At 44.1% G+C, this 15905-nt stretch overlaps 12 non-coding genes across 12 annotated transcripts; all 12 read left to right on the forward strand.

The window, feature by feature from the left end:
- The first annotated feature begins 699 nt into the window (after positions 1-699).
- Trnar-ucu (transfer RNA arginine (anticodon UCU)) lies at positions 700-772 on the forward strand. The gene has a single exon. It is a non-coding gene; the product is annotated as a tRNA-Arg (tRNA).
- A 1220-nt stretch (positions 773-1992) lies between these two features.
- On the forward strand, positions 1993-2065 carry Trnar-ucu (transfer RNA arginine (anticodon UCU)). Its single transcript has one exon. It is a non-coding gene; the product is annotated as a tRNA-Arg (tRNA).
- A 1220-nt stretch (positions 2066-3285) lies between these two features.
- Positions 3286-3358, forward strand: Trnar-ucu (transfer RNA arginine (anticodon UCU)). Its single transcript has one exon. It is a non-coding gene; the product is annotated as a tRNA-Arg (tRNA).
- Positions 3359-4578: 1220 nt separating this feature from the next.
- Positions 4579-4651, forward strand: Trnar-ucu (transfer RNA arginine (anticodon UCU)). Its single transcript has one exon. It is a non-coding gene; the product is annotated as a tRNA-Arg (tRNA).
- Positions 4652-5871: 1220 nt separating this feature from the next.
- On the forward strand, positions 5872-5944 carry Trnar-ucu (transfer RNA arginine (anticodon UCU)). The gene has a single exon. It is a non-coding gene; the product is annotated as a tRNA-Arg (tRNA).
- A 1220-nt stretch (positions 5945-7164) lies between these two features.
- Positions 7165-7237, forward strand: Trnar-ucu (transfer RNA arginine (anticodon UCU)). The gene has a single exon. It is a non-coding gene; the product is annotated as a tRNA-Arg (tRNA).
- Positions 7238-8457: 1220 nt separating this feature from the next.
- Trnar-ucu (transfer RNA arginine (anticodon UCU)) lies at positions 8458-8530 on the forward strand. The gene has a single exon. It is a non-coding gene; the product is annotated as a tRNA-Arg (tRNA).
- A 1220-nt stretch (positions 8531-9750) lies between these two features.
- Trnar-ucu (transfer RNA arginine (anticodon UCU)) lies at positions 9751-9823 on the forward strand. Its single transcript has one exon. It is a non-coding gene; the product is annotated as a tRNA-Arg (tRNA).
- Positions 9824-11043: 1220 nt separating this feature from the next.
- Positions 11044-11116, forward strand: Trnar-ucu (transfer RNA arginine (anticodon UCU)). Its single transcript has one exon. It is a non-coding gene; the product is annotated as a tRNA-Arg (tRNA).
- Positions 11117-12336: 1220 nt separating this feature from the next.
- Trnar-ucu (transfer RNA arginine (anticodon UCU)) lies at positions 12337-12409 on the forward strand. The gene has a single exon. It is a non-coding gene; the product is annotated as a tRNA-Arg (tRNA).
- Positions 12410-13629: 1220 nt separating this feature from the next.
- Trnar-ucu (transfer RNA arginine (anticodon UCU)) lies at positions 13630-13702 on the forward strand. The gene has a single exon. It is a non-coding gene; the product is annotated as a tRNA-Arg (tRNA).
- Positions 13703-14922: 1220 nt separating this feature from the next.
- On the forward strand, positions 14923-14995 carry Trnar-ucu (transfer RNA arginine (anticodon UCU)). The gene has a single exon. It is a non-coding gene; the product is annotated as a tRNA-Arg (tRNA).
- The last annotated feature ends 910 nt before the right edge of the window (positions 14996-15905 follow it).

Raw genomic sequence — 15905 nt, forward strand, 5'->3', positions numbered from 1 at the left:
GGGCTTTTACTGGAGACTGCCAGGAGTGGACTTGGTGGATGCATGAAGGGAGAAGACCAGACAGAGATGTCTGACGCTCCGCTGACGCTTGCAGAAAACTACATTAAGTATGATTCCCGCCTATAACTGACGGCGAGAGAGATGCATCATCTGTCCACTTCTCATCGAAGCACACTGTCACCAAGCAATGGCTGACGCTTCGAGCACGGCATGGAATTGCCAGGGAGGTGATGCAGCTAACGTTCCTGGTAAATGTGCTAACAGGGCACACACGTCCGTTGGAGTGTATACATATGATGGGGACCGGCTGTGACACAGCAGTCAACCAAAGTCAAAAAATGTGACTAATCGTACAGTGTTCCCAGTGTGTCGTTTACCACTTTGTGAGTGGATGCTGTTCTAAAGAGCGCAATTCCCATTTATCTGTAAGCAGCGCACGTGAGCGAATCTAATAGCAGGACTGTGTTACTACGATTGTACAGAGCAACTCTGTCAATACGCAGGTGTTTCAATCAGTAGAGCCATGGTAAACAGAGCGATTCGGAGCGATGTATCGTGTCTGTTACATAAATAATGAGTCTTTGATGTAATTGCTTCAGAGAAATATGAAAGTAAGCCTATCAGAAAAGTAACGCGAGACATGTAGCACGGGTCATGTCTTGCAGAATCTCTTACATCTGAGACCATCACTTGCACAGCGTCCCTTTGGCGAAGAGGATAGCGCGTTGGACTTCTAATCCAAAGGTCGTGGGTTCGATCCCCACAAGGATCGGGCAATTTTTAATAATGTGTGCCAATCACGAGATGGGAATTGACATATGGGTAACCACAAGCGTCTTCAAAAGGTGAAAATTGTTGTGACTTCAGTTCTATGCTTAAATATGTTAACCTTACACATACAAGCAAAATTCTCGTAGATCCATGACGCTGCTATGTGTAAATGCTGTAAAAGCGGAACCATATCTTCACGCCCCTGTTCACGGGAATTTTCTTTCAATACCCAATTTTTACCTACACATAGAAATATAGCAATAGAACGCACATTTTGTACAGAAACAAATACAATGAAGAGTGAAATAATTTTGTATTACTTCACGAGTCAATGTATGTAATCCCAGTCATGATCTTTAATTCTTCCAGCCCAAGGAGAGAGGGTTTCAGTTTTCTCGGCCACAAGTGAGAAAAGTAGACAGTTTCACAACAAGATATTGTACTATGGTTCCTTAACTGTTCCCAGTAAGCAATGGCACTCTGTATCTATAGAAACGGCGGCAATTTTCGCTTCAGCACAGGGGGCTTTTACTGGAGACTGCCAGGAGTGGACTTGGTGGATGCATGAAGGGAGAAGACCAGACAGAGATGTCTGACGCTCCGCTGACGCTTGCAGAAAACTACATTAAGTATGATTCCCGCCTATAACTGACGGCGAGAGAGATGCATCATCTGTCCACTTCTCATCGAAGCACACTGTCACCAAGCAATGGCTGACGCTTCGAGCACGGCATGGAATTGCCAGGGAGGTGATGCAGCTAACGTTCCTGGTAAATGTGCTAACAGGGCACACACGTCCGTTGGAGTGTATACATATGATGGGGACCGGCTGTGACACAGCAGTCAACCAAAGTCAAAAAATGTGACTAATCGTACAGTGTTCCCAGTGTGTCGTTTACCACTTTGTGAGTGGATGCTGTTCTAAAGAGCGCAATTCCCATTTATCTGTAAGCAGCGCACGTGAGCGAATCTAATAGCAGGACTGTGTTACTACGATTGTACAGAGCAACTCTGTCAATACGCAGGTGTTTCAATCAGTAGAGCCATGGTAAACAGAGCGATTCGGAGCGATGTATCGTGTCTGTTACATAAATAATGAGTCTTTGATGTAATTGCTTCAGAGAAATATGAAAGTAAGCCTATCAGAAAAGTAACGCGAGTCATGTAGCACGGGTCATGTCTTGCAGAATCTCTTACATCTGAGACCATCACTTGCACAGCGTCCCTTTGGCGCAGAGGATAGCGCGTTGGACTTCTAATCCAAAGGTCGTGGGTTCGATCCCCACAAGGGACGGGCAATTTTTAAAAATGTGTGCCAATCACGAGATGGGAATTGACATATGGGTAACCACAAGCGTCTTCAAAAGGTGAAAATTGTTGTGACTTCAGTTCTATGCTTAAATATGTTAACCTTACACATACAAGCAAAATTCTCGTAGATCCATGACGCTGCTATGTGTAAATGCTGTAAAAGCGGAACCATATCTTCACGCCCCTGTTCACGGGAATTTTCTTTCAATACCCAATTTTTACCTACACATAGAAATATAGCAATAGAACGCACATTTTGTACAGAAACAAATACAATGAAGAGTGAAATAATTTTGTATTACTTCACGAGTCAATGTATGTAATCCCAGTCATGATCTTTAATTCTTCCAGCCCAAGGTGAGAGGGTTTCAGTTTTCTCGGCCACAAGTGAGAAAAGTAGACAGTTTCACAACAAGATATTGTACTATGGTTCCTTAACTGTTCCCAGTAAGCAATGGCACTCTGTATCTATAGAAACGGCGGCAATTTTCGCTTCAGCACAGGGGGCTTTTACTGGAGACTGCCAGGAGTGGACTTGGTGGATGCATGAAGGGGGAAGACCAGACAGAGATGTCTGACGCTCCGCTGACGCTTGCAGAAAACTACATTAAGTATGATTCCCGCCTATAACTGACGGCGAGAGAGATGCATCATCTGTCCACTTCTCATCGAAGCACACTGTCACCAAGCAATGGCTGACGCTTCGAGCACGGCATGGAATTGCCAGGGAGGTGATGCAGCTAACGTTCCTGGTAAATGTGCTAACAGGGCACACACGTCCGTTGGAGTGTATACATATGATGGGGACCGGCTGTGACACAGCAGTCAACCAAAGTCAAAAAATGTGACTAATCGTACAGTGTTCCCAGTGTGTCGTTTACCACTTTGTGAGTGGATGCTGTTCTAAAGAGCGCAATTCCCATTTATCTGTAAGCAGCGCACGTGAGCGAATCTAATAGCAGGACTGTGTTACTACGATTGTACAGAGCAACTCTGTCAATACGCAGGTGTTTCAATCAGTAGAGCCATGGTAAACAGAGCGATTCGGAGCGATGTATCGTGTCTGTTACATAAATAATGAGTCTTTGATGTAATTGCTTCAGAGAAATATGAAAGTAAGCCTATCAGAAAAGTAACGCGAGACATGTAGCACGGGTCATGTCTTGCAGAATCTCTTACATCTGAGACCATCACTTGCACAGCGTCCCTTTGGCGCAGAGGATAGCGCGTTGGACTTCTAATCCAAAGGTCGTGGGTTCGATCCCCACAAGGGACGGGCAATTTTTAAAAATGTGTGCCAATCACGAGATGGGAATTGACATATGGGTAACCACAAGCGTCTTCAAAAGGTGAAAATTGTTGTGACTTCAGTTCTATGCTTAAATATGTTAACCTTACACATACAAGCAAAATTCTCGTAGATCCATGACGCTGCTATGTGTAAATGCTGTAAAAGCGGAACCATATCTTCACGCCCCTGTTCACGGGAATTTTCTTTCAATACCCAATTTTTACCTACACATAGAAATATAGCAATAGAACGCACATTTTGTACAGAAACAAATACAATGAAGAGTGAAATAATTTTGTATTACTTCACGAGTCAATGTATGTAATCCCAGTCATGATCTTTAATTCTTCCAGCCCAAGGTGAGAGGGTTTCAGTTTTCTCGGCCACAAGTGAGAAAAGTAGACAGTTTCACAACAAGATATTGTACTATGGTTCCTTAACTGTTCCCAGTAAGCAATGGCACTCTGTATCTATAGAAACGGCGGCAATTTTCGCTTCAGCACAGGGGGCTTTTACTGGAGACTGCCAGGAGTGGACTTGGTGGATGCATGAAGGGAGAAGACCAGACAGAGATGTCTGACGCTCCGCTGACGCTTGCAGAAAACTACATTAAGTATGATTCCCGCCTATAACTGACGGCGAGAGAGATGCATCATCTGTCCACTTCTCATCGAAGCACACTGTCACCAAGCAATGGCTGACGCTTCGAGCACGGCATGGAATTGCCAGGGAGGTGATGCAGCTAACGTTCCTGGTAAATGTGCTAACAGGGCACACACGTCCGTTGGAGTGTATACATATGATGGGGACCGGCTGTGACACAGCAGTCAACCAAAGTCAAAAAATGTGACTAATCGTACAGTGTTCCCAGTGTGTCGTTTACCACTTTGTGAGTGGATGCTGTTCTAAAGAGCGCAATTCCCATTTATCTGTAAGCAGCGCACGTGAGCGAATCTAATAGCAGGACTGTGTTACTACGATTGTACAGAGCAACTCTGTCAATACGCAGGTGTTTCAATCAGTAGAGCCATGGTAAACAGAGCGATTCGGAGCGATGTATCGTGTCTGTTACATAAATAATGAGTCTTTGATGTAATTGCTTCAGAGAAATATGAAAGTAAGCCTATCAGAAAAGTAACGCGAGACATGTAGCACGGGTCATGTCTTGCAGAATCTCTTACATCTGAGACCATCACTTGCACAGCGTCCCTTTGGCGCAGAGGATAGCGCGTTGGACTTCTAATCCAAAGGTCGTGGGTTCGATCCCCACAAGGGACGGGCAATTTTTAAAAATGAGTGCCAATCACGAGATGGGAATTGACATATGGGTAACCACAAGCGTCTTCAAAAGGTGAAAATTGTTGTGACTTCAGTTCTATGCTTAAATATGTTAACCTTACACATACAAGCAAAATTCTCGTAGATCCATGACGCTGCTATGTGTAAATGCTGTAAAAGCGGAACCATATCTTCACGCCCCTGTTCACGGGAATTTTCTTTCAATACCCAATTTTTACCTACACATAGAAATATAGCAATAGAACGCACATTTTGTACAGAAACAAATACAATGAAGAGTGAAATAATTTTGTATTACTTCACGAGTCAATGTATGTAATCCCAGTCATGATCTTTAATTCTTCCAGCCCAAGGTGAGAGGGTTTCAGTTTTCTCGGCCACAAGTGAGAAAAGTAGACAGTTTCACAACAAGATATTGTACTATGGTTCCTTAACTGTTCCCAGTAAGCAATGGCACTCTGTATCTATAGAAACGGCGGCAATTTTCGCTTCAGCACAGGGGGCTTTTACTGGAGACTGCCAGGAGTGGACTTGGTGGATGCATGAAGGGAGAAGACCAGACAGAGATGTCTGACGCTCCGCTGACGCTTGCAGAAAACTACATTAAGTATGATTCCCGCCTATAACTGACGGCGAGAGAGATGCATCATCTGTCCACTTCTCATCGAAGCACACTGTCACCAAGCAATGGCTGACGCTTCGAGCACGGCATGGAATTGCCAGGGAGGTGATGCAGCTAACGTTCCTGGTAAATGTGCTAACAGGGCACACACGTCCGTTGGAGTGTATACATATGATGGGGACCGGCTGTGACACAGCAGTCAACCAAAGTCAAAAAATGTGACTAATCGTACAGTGTTCCCAGTGTGTCGTTTACCACTTTGTGAGTGGATGCTGTTCTAAAGAGCGCAATTCCCATTTATCTGTAAGCAGCGCACGTGAGCGAATCTAATAGCAGGACTGTGTTACTACGACTGTACAGAGCAACTCTGTCAATACGCAGGTGTTTCAATCAGTAGAGCCATGGTAAACAGAGCGATTCGGAGCGATGTATCGTGTCTGTTACATAAATAATGAGTCTTTGATGTAATTGCTTCAGAGAAATATGAAAGTAAGCCTATCAGAAAAGTAACGCGAGACATGTAGCACGGGTCATGTCTTGCAGAATCTCTTACATCTGAGACCATCACTTGCACAGCGTCCCTTTGGCGCAGAGGATAGCGCGTTGGACTTCTAATCCAAAGGTCGTGGGTTCGATCCCCACAAGGGACGGGCAATTTTTAAAAATGTGTGCCAATCACGAGATGGGAATTGACATATGGGTAACCACAAGCGTCTTCAAAAGGTGAAAATTGTTGTGACTTCAGTTCTATGCTTAAATATGTTAACCTTACACATACAAGCAAAATTCTCGTAGATCCATGACGCTGCTATGTGTAAATGCTGTAAAAGCGGAACCATATCTTCACGCCCCTGTTCACGGGAATTTTCTTTCAATACCCAATTTTTACCTACACATAGAAATATAGCAATAGAACGCACATTTTGTACAGAAACAAATACAATGAAGAGTGAAATAATTTTGTATTACTTCACGAGTCAATGTATGTAATCCCAGTCATGATCTTTAATTCTTCCAGCCCAAGGTGAGAGGGTTTCAGTTTTCTCGGCCACAAGTGAGAAAAGTAGACAGTTTCACAACAAGATATTGTACTATGGTTCCTTAACTGTTCCCAGTAAGCAATGGCACTCTGTATCTATAGAAACGGCGGCAATTTTCGCTTCAGCACAGGGGGCTTTTACTGGAGACTGCCAGGAGTGGACTTGGTGGATGCATGAAGGGAGAAGACCAGACAGAGATGTCTGACGCTCCGCTGACGCTTGCAGAAAACTACATTAAGTATGATTCCCGCCTATAACTGACGGCGAGAGAGATGCATCATCTGTCCACTTCTCATCGAAGCACACTGTCACCAAGCAATGGCTGACGCTTCGAGCACGGCATGGAATTGCCAGGGAGGTGATGCAGCTAACGTTCCTGGTAAATGTGCTAACAGGGCACACACGTCCGTTGGAGTGTATACATATGATGGGGACCGGCTGTGACACAGCAGTCAACCAAAGTCAAAAAATGTGACTAATCGTACAGTGTTCCCAGTGTGTCGTTTACCACTTTGTGAGTGGATGCTGTTCTAAAGAGCGCAATTCCCATTTATCTGTAAGCAGTGCACGTGAGCGAATCTAATAGCAGGACTGTGTTACTACGATTGTACAGAGCAACTCTGTCAATACGCAGGTGTTTCAATCAGTAGAGCCATGGTAAACAGAGCGATTCGGAGCGATGTATCGTGTCTGTTACATAAATAATGAGTCTTTGATGTAATTGCTTCAGAGAAATATGAAAGTAAGCCTATCAGAAAAGTAACGCGAGACATGTAGCACGGGTCATGTCTTGCAGAATCTCTTACATCTGAGACCATCACTTGCACAGCGTCCCTTTGGCGCAGAGGATAGCGCGTTGGACTTCTAATCCAAAGGTCGTGGGTTCGATCCCCACAAGGGACGGGCAATTTTTAAAAATGTGTGCCAATCACGAGATGGGAATTGACATATGGGTAACCACAAGCGTCTTCAAAAGGTGAAAATTGTTGTGACTTCAGTTCTATGCTTAAATATGTTAACCTTACACATACAAGCAAAATTCTCGTAGATCCATGACGCTGCTATGTGTAAATGCTGTAAAAGCGGAACCATATCTTCACGCCCCTGTTCACGGGAATTTTCTTTCAATACCCAATTTTTACCTACACATAGAAATATAGCAATAGAACGCACATTTTGTACAGAAACAAATACAATGAAGAGTGAAATAATTTTGTATTACTTCACGAGTCAATGTATGTAATCCCAGTCATGATCTTTAATTCTTCCAGCCCAAGGTGAGAGGGTTTCAGTTTTCTCGGCCACAAGTGAGAAAAGTAGACAGTTTCACAACAAGATATTGTACTATGGTTCCTTAACTGTTCCCAGTAAGCAATGGCACTCTGTATCTATAGAAACGGCGGCAATTTTCGCTTCAGCACAGGGGGCTTTTACTGGAGACTGCCAGGAGTGGACTTGGTGGATGCATGAAGGGAGAAGACCAGACAGAGATGTCTGACGCTCCGCTGACGCTTGCAGAAAACTACATTAAGTATGATTCCCGCCTATAACTGACGGCGAGAGAGATGCATCATCTGTCCACTTCTCATCGAAGCACACTGTCACCAAGCAATGGCTGACGCTTCGAGCACGGCATGGAATTGCCAGGGAGGTGATGCAGCTAACGTTCCTGGTAAATGTGCTAACAGGGCACACACGTCCGTTGGAGTGTATACATATGATGGGGACCGGCTGTGACACAGCAGTCAACCAAAGTCAAAAAATGTGACTAATCGTACAGTGTTCCCAGTGTGTCGTTTACCACTTTGTGAGTGGATGCTGTTCTAAAGAGCGCAATTCCCATTTATCTGTAAGCAGCGCACGTGAGCGAATCTAATAGCAGGACTGTGTTACTACGATTGTACAGAGCAACTCTGTCAATACGCAGGTGTTTCAATCAGTAGAGCCATGGTAAACAGAGCGATTCGGAGCGATGTATCGTGTCTGTTACATAAATAATGAGTCTTTGATGTAATTGCTTCAGAGAAATATGAAAGTAAGCCTATCAGAAAAGTAACGCGAGACATGTAGCACGGGTCATGTCTTGCAGAATCTCTTACATCTGAGACCATCACTTGCACAGCGTCCCTTTGGCGCAGAGGATAGCGCGTTGGACTTCTAATCCAAAGGTCGTGGGTTCGATCCCCACAAGGGACGGGCAATTTTTAAAAATGTGTGCCAATCACGAGATGGGAATTGACATATGGGTAACCACAAGCGTCTTCAAAAGGTGAAAATTGTTGTGACTTCAGTTCTATGCTTAAATATGTTAACCTTACACATACAAGCAAAATTCTCGTAGATCCATGACGCTGCTATGTGTAAATGCTGTAAAAGCGGAACCATATCTTCACGCCCCTGTTCACGGGAATTTTCTTTCAATACTCAATTTTTACCTACACATAGAAATATAGCAATAGAACGCACATTTTGTACAGAAACAAATACAATGAAGAGTGAAATAATTTTGTATTACTTCACGAGTCAATGTATGTAATCCCAGTCATGATCTTTAATTCTTCCAGCCCAAGGTGAGAGGGTTTCAGTTTTCTCGGCCACAAGTGAGAAAAGTAGACAGTTTCACAACAAGATATTGTACTATGGTTCCTTAACTGTTCCCAGTAAGCAATGGCACTCTGTATCTATAGAAACGGCGGCAATTTTCGCTTCAGCACAGGGGGCTTTTACTGGAGACTGCCAGGAGTGGACTTGGTGGATGCATGAAGGGAGAAGACCAGACAGAGATGTCTGACGCTCCGCTGACGCTTGCAGAAAACTACATTAAGTATGATTCCCGCCTATAACTGACGGCGAGAGAGATGCATCATCTGTCCACTTCTCATCGAAGCACACTGTCACCAAGCAATGGCTGACGCTTCGAGCACGGCATGGAATTGCCAGGGAGGTGATGCAGCTAACGTTCCTGGTAAATGTGCTAACAGGGCACACACGTCCGTTGGAGTGTATACATATGATGGGGACCGGCTGTGACACAGCAGTCAACCAAAGTCAAAAAATGTGACTAATCGTACAGTGTTCCCAGTGTGTCGTTTACCACTTTGTGAGTGGATGCTGTTCTAAAGAGCGCAATTCCCATTTATCTGTAAGCAGCGCACGTGAGCGAATCTAATAGCAGGACTGTGTTACTACGACTGTACAGAGCAACTCTGTCAATACGCAGGTGTTTCAATCAGTAGAGCCATGGTAAACAGAGCGATTCGGAGCGATGTATCGTGTCTGTTACATAAATAATGAGTCTTTGATGTAATTGCTTCAGAGAAATATGAAAGTAAGCCTATCAGAAAAGTAACGCGAGACATGTAGCACGGGTCATGTCTTGCAGAATCTCTTACATCTGAGACCATCACTTGCACAGCGTCCCTTTGGCGCAGAGGATAGCGCGTTGGACTTCTAATCCAAAGGTCGTGGGTTCGATCCCCACAAGGGACGGGCAATTTTTAAAAATGTGTGCCAATCACGAGATGGGAATTGACATATGGGTAACCACAAGCGTCTTCAAAAGGTGAAAATTGTTGTGACTTCAGTTCTATGCTTAAATATGTTAACCTTACACATACAAGCAAAATTCTCGTAGATCCATGACGCTGCTATGTGTAAATGCTGTAAAAGCGGAACCATATCTTCACGCCCCTGTTCACGGGAATTTTCTTTCAATACCCAATTTTTACCTACACATAGAAATATAGCAATAGAACGCACATTTTGTACAGAAACAAATACAATGAAGAGTGAAATAATTTTGTATTACTTCACGAGTCAATGTATGTAATCCCAGTCATGATCTTTAATTCTTCCAGCCCAAGGTGAGAGGGTTTCAGTTTTCTCGGCCACAAGTGAGAAAAGTAGACAGTTTCACAACAAGATATTGTACTATGGTTCCTTAACTGTTCCCAGTAAGCAATGGCACTCTGTATCTATAGAAACGGCGGCAATTTTCGCTTCAGCACAGGGGGCTTTTACTGGAGACTGCCAGGAGTGGACTTGGTGGATGCATGAAGGGAGAAGACCAGACAGAGATGTCTGACGCTCCGCTGACGCTTGCAGAAAACTACATTAAGTATGATTCCCGCCTATAACTGACGGCGAGAGAGATGCATCATCTGTCCACTTCTCATCGAAGCACACTGTCACCAAGCAATGGCTGACGCTTCGAGCACGGCATGGAATTGCCAGGGAGGTGATGCAGCTAACGTTCCTGGTAAATGTGCTAACAGGGCACACACGTCCGTTGGAGTGTATACATATGATGGGGACCGGCTGTGACACAGCAGTCAACCAAAGTCAAAAAATGTGACTAATCGTACAGTGTTCCCAGTGTGTCGTTTACCACTTTGTGAGTGGATGCTGTTCTAAAGAGCGCAATTCCCATTTATCTGTAAGCAGTGCACGTGAGCGAATCTAATAGCAGGACTGTGTTACTACGATTGTACAGAGCAACTCTGTCAATACGCAGGTGTTTCAATCAGTAGAGCCATGGTAAACAGAGCGATTCGGAGCGATGTATCGTGTCTGTTACATAAATAATGAGTCTTTGATGTAATTGCTTCAGAGAAATATGAAAGTAAGCCTATCAGAAAAGTAACGCGAGACATGTAGCACGGGTCATGTCTTGCAGAATCTCTTACATCTGAGACCATCACTTGCACAGCGTCCCTTTGGCGCAGAGGATAGCGCGTTGGACTTCTAATCCAAAGGTCGTGGGTTCGATCCCCACAAGGGACGGGCAATTTTTAAAAATGTGTGCCAATCACGAGATGGGAATTGACATATGGGTAACCACAAGCGTCTTCAAAAGGTGAAAATTGTTGTGACTTCAGTTCTATGCTTAAATATGTTAACCTTACACATACAAGCAAAATTCTCGTAGATCCATGACGCTGCTATGTGTAAATGCTGTAAAAGCGGAACCATATCTTCACGCCCCTGTTCACGGGAATTTTCTTTCAATACCCAATTTTTACCTACACATAGAAATATAGCAATAGAACGCACATTTTGTACAGAAACAAATACAATGAAGAGTGAAATAATTTTGTATTACTTCACGAGTCAATGTATGTAATCCCAGTCATGATCTTTAATTCTTCCAGCCCAAGGTGAGAGGGTTTCAGTTTTCTCGGCCACAAGTGAGAAAAGTAGACAGTTTCACAACAAGATATTGTACTATGGTTCCTTAACTGTTCCCAGTAAGCAATGGCACTCTGTATCTATAGAAACGGCGGCAATTTTCGCTTCAGCACAGGGGGCTTTTACTGGAGACTGCCAGGAGTGGACTTGGTGGATGCATGAAGGGAGAAGACCAGACAGAGATGTCTGACGCTCCGCTGACGCTTGCAGAAAACTACATTAAGTATGATTCCCGCCTATAACTGACGGCGAGAGAGATGCATCATCTGTCCACTTCTCATCGAAGCACACTGTCACCAAGCAATGGCTGACGCTTCGAGCACGGCATGGAATTGCCAGGGAGGTGATGCAGCTAACGTTCCTGGTAAATGTGCTAACAGGGCACACACGTCCGTTGGAGTGTATACATATGATGGGGACCGGCTGTGACACAGCAGTCAACCAAAGTCAAAAAATGTGACTAATCGTACAGTGTTCCCAGTGTGTCGTTTACCACTTTGTGAGTGGATGCTGTTCTAAAGAGCGCAATTCCCATTTATCTGTAAGCAGCGCACGTGAGCGAATCTAATAGCAGGACTGTGTTACTACGATTGTACAGAGCAACTCTGTCAATACGCAGGTGTTTCAATCAGTAGAGCCATGGTAAACAGAGCGATTCGGAGCGATGTATCGTGTCTGTTACATAAATAATGAGTCTTTGATGTAATTGCTTCAGAGAAATATGAAAGTAAGCCTATCAGAAAAGTAACGCGAGACATGTAGCACGGGTCATGTCTTGCAGAATCTCTTACATCTGAGACCATCACTTGCACAGCGTCCCTTTGGCGCAGAGGATAGCGCGTTGGACTTCTAATCCAAAGGTTGTGGGTTCGATCCCCACAAGGGACGGGCAATTTTTAAAAATGTGTGCCAATCACGAGATGGGAATTGACATATGGGTAACCACAAGCGTCTTCAAAAGGTGAAAATTGTTGTGACTTCAGTTCTATGCTTAAATATGTTAACCTTACACATACAAGCAAAATTCTCGTAGATCCATGACGCTGCTATGTGTAAATGCTGTAAAAGCGGAACCATATCTTCACGCCCCTGTTCACGGGAATTTTCTTTCAATACCCAATTTTTACCTACACATAGAAATATAGCAATAGAACGCACATTTTGTACAGAAACAAATACAATGAAGAGTGAAATAATTTTGTATTACTTCACGAGTCAATGTATGTAATCCCAGTCATGATCTTTAATTCTTCCAGCCCAAGGTGAGAGGGTTTCAGTTTTCTCGGCCACAAGTGAGAAAAGTAGACAGTTTCACAACAAGATATTGTACTATGGTTCCTTAACTGTTCCCAGTAAGCAATGGCACTCTGTATCTATAGAAACGGCGGCAATTTTCGCTTCAGCACAGGGGGCTTTTACTGGAGACTGCCAGGAGTGGACTTGGTGGATGCATGAAGGGAGAAGACCAGACAGAGATGTCTGACGCTCCGCTGACGCTTGCAGAAAACTACATTAAGTATGATTCCCGCCTATAACTGACGGCGAGAGAGATGCATCATCTGTCCACTTCTCATCGAAGCACACTGTCACCAAGCAATGGCTGACGCTTCGAGCACGGCATGGAATTGCCAGGGAGGTGATGCAGCTAACGTTCCTGGTAAATGTGCTAACAGGGCACACACGTCCGTTGGAGTGTATACATATGATGGGGACCGGCTGTGACACAGCAGTCAACCAAAGTCAAAAAATGTGACTAATCGTACAGTGTTCCCAGTGTGTCGTTTACCACTTTGTGAGTGGATGCTGTTCTAAAGAGCGCAATTCCCATTTATCTGTAAGCAGCGCACGTGAGCGAATCTAATAGCAGGACTGTGTTACTACGATTGTACAGAGCAACTCTGTCAATACGCAGGTGTTTCAATCAGTAGAGCCATGGTAAACAGAGCGATTCGGAGCGATGTATCGTGTCTGTTACATAAATAATGAGTCTTTGATGTAATTGCTTCAGAGAAATATGAAAGTAAGCCTATCAGAAAAGTAACGCGAGACATGTAGCACGGGTCATGTCTTGCAGAATCTCTTACATCTGAGACCATCACTTGCACAGCGTCCCTTTGGCGCAGAGGATAGCGCGTTGGACTTCTAATCCAAAGGTCGTGGGTTCGATCCCCACAAGGGACGGGCAATTTTTAAAAATGTGTGCCAATCACGAGATGGGAATTGACATATGGGTAACCACAAGCGTCTTCAAAAGGTGAAAATTGTTGTGACTTCAGTTCTATGCTTAAATATGTTAACCTTACACATACAAGCAAAATTCTCGTAGATCCATGACGCTGCTATGTGTAAATGCTGTAAAAGCGGAACCATATCTTCACGCCCCTGTTCACGGGAATTTTCTTTCAATACCCAATTTTTACCTACACATAGAAATATAGCAATAGAACGCACATTTTGTACAGAAACAAATACAATGAAGAGTGAAATAATTTTGTATTACTTCACGAGTCAATGTATGTAATCCCAGTCATGATCTTTAATTCTTCCAGCCCAAGGTGAGAGGGTTTCAGTTTTCTCGGCCACAAGTGAGAAAAGTAGACAGTTTCACAACAAGATATTGTACTATGGTTCCTTAACTGTTCCCAGTAAGCAATGGCACTCTGTATCTATAGAAACGGCGGCAATTTTCGCTTCAGCACAGGGGGCTTTTACTGGAGACTGCCAGGAGTGGACTTGGTGGATGCATGAAGGGAGAAGACCAGACAGAGATGTCTGACGCTCCGCTGACGCTTGCAGAAAACTACATTAAGTATGATTCCCGCCTATAACTGACGGCGAGAGAGATGCATCATCTGTCCACTTCTCATCGAAGCACACTGTCACCAAGCAATGGCTGACGCTTCGAGCACGGCATGGAATTGCCAGGGAGGTGATGCAGCTAACGTTCCTGGTAAATGTGCTAACAGGGCACACACGTCCGTTGGAGTGTATACATATGATGGGGACCGGCTGTGACACAGCAGTCAACCAAAGTCAAAAAATGTGACTAATCGTACAGTGTTCCCAGTGTGTCGTTTACCACTTTGTGAGTGGATGCTGTTCTAAAGAGCGCAATTCCCATTTATCTGTAAGCAGCGCACGTGAGCGAATCTAATAGCAGGACTGTGTTACTACGATTGTACAGAGCAACTCTGTCAATACGCAGGTGTTTCAATCAGTAGAGCCATGGTAAACAGAGCGATTCGGAGCGATGTATCGTGTCTGTTACATAAATAATGAGTCTTTGATGTAATTGCTTCAGAGAAATATGAAAGTAAGCCTATCAGAAAAGTAACGCGAGACATGTAGCACGGGTCATGTCTTGCAGAATCTCTTACATCTGAGACCATCACTTGCACAGCGTCCCTTTGGCGCAGAGGATAGCGCGTTGGACTTCTAATCCAAAGGTCGTGGGTTCGATCCCCACAAGGGACGGGCAATTTTTAAAAATGTGTGCCAATCACGAGATGGGAATTGACATATGGGTAACCACAAGCGTCTTCAAAAGGTGAAAATTGTTGTGACTTCAGTTCTATGCTTAAATATGTTAACCTTACACATACAAGCAAAATTCTCGTAGATCCATGACGCTGCTATGTGTAAATGCTGTAAAAGCGGAACCATATCTTCACGCCCCTGTTCACGGGAATTTTCTTTCAATACCCAATTTTTACCTACACATAGAAATATAGCAATAGAACGCACATTTTGTACAGAAACAAATACAATGAAGAGTGAAATAATTTTGTATTACTTCACGAGTCAATGTATGTAATCCCAGTCATGATCTTTAATTCTTCCAGCCCAAGGTGAGAGGGTTTCAGTTTTCTCGGCCACAAGTGAGAAAAGTAGACAGTTTCACAACAAGATATTGTACTATGGTTCCTTAACTGTTCCCAGTAAGCAATGGCACTCTGTATCTATAGAAACGGCGGCAATTTTCGCTTCAGCACAGGGGGCTTTTACTGGAGACTGCCAGGAGTGGACTTGGTGGATGCATGAAGGGAGAAGACCAGACAGAGATGTCTGACGCTCCGCTGACGCTTGCAGAAAACTACATTAAGTATGATTCCCGCCTATAACTGACGGCGAGAGAGATGCATCATCTGTCCACTTCTCATCGAAGCACACTGTCACCAAGCAATGGCTGACGCTTCGAGCACGGCATGGAATTGCCAGGGAGGTGATGCAGCTAACGTTCCTGGTAAATGTGCTAACAGGGCACACACGTCCGTTGGAGTGTATACATATGATGGGGACCGGCTGTGACACAGCAGTCAACCAAAGTCAAAAAATGTGACTAATCGTACAGTGTTCCCAGTGTGTCGTTTACCACTTTGTGAGT

The sequence above is a fragment of the Schistocerca cancellata genome, chromosome 1 (genome assembly GCF_023864275.1).
Source record: "Schistocerca cancellata isolate TAMUIC-IGC-003103 chromosome 1, iqSchCanc2.1, whole genome shotgun sequence".
NCBI classification, from domain to species: Eukaryota; Metazoa; Arthropoda; class Insecta; order Orthoptera; family Acrididae; genus Schistocerca; species Schistocerca cancellata.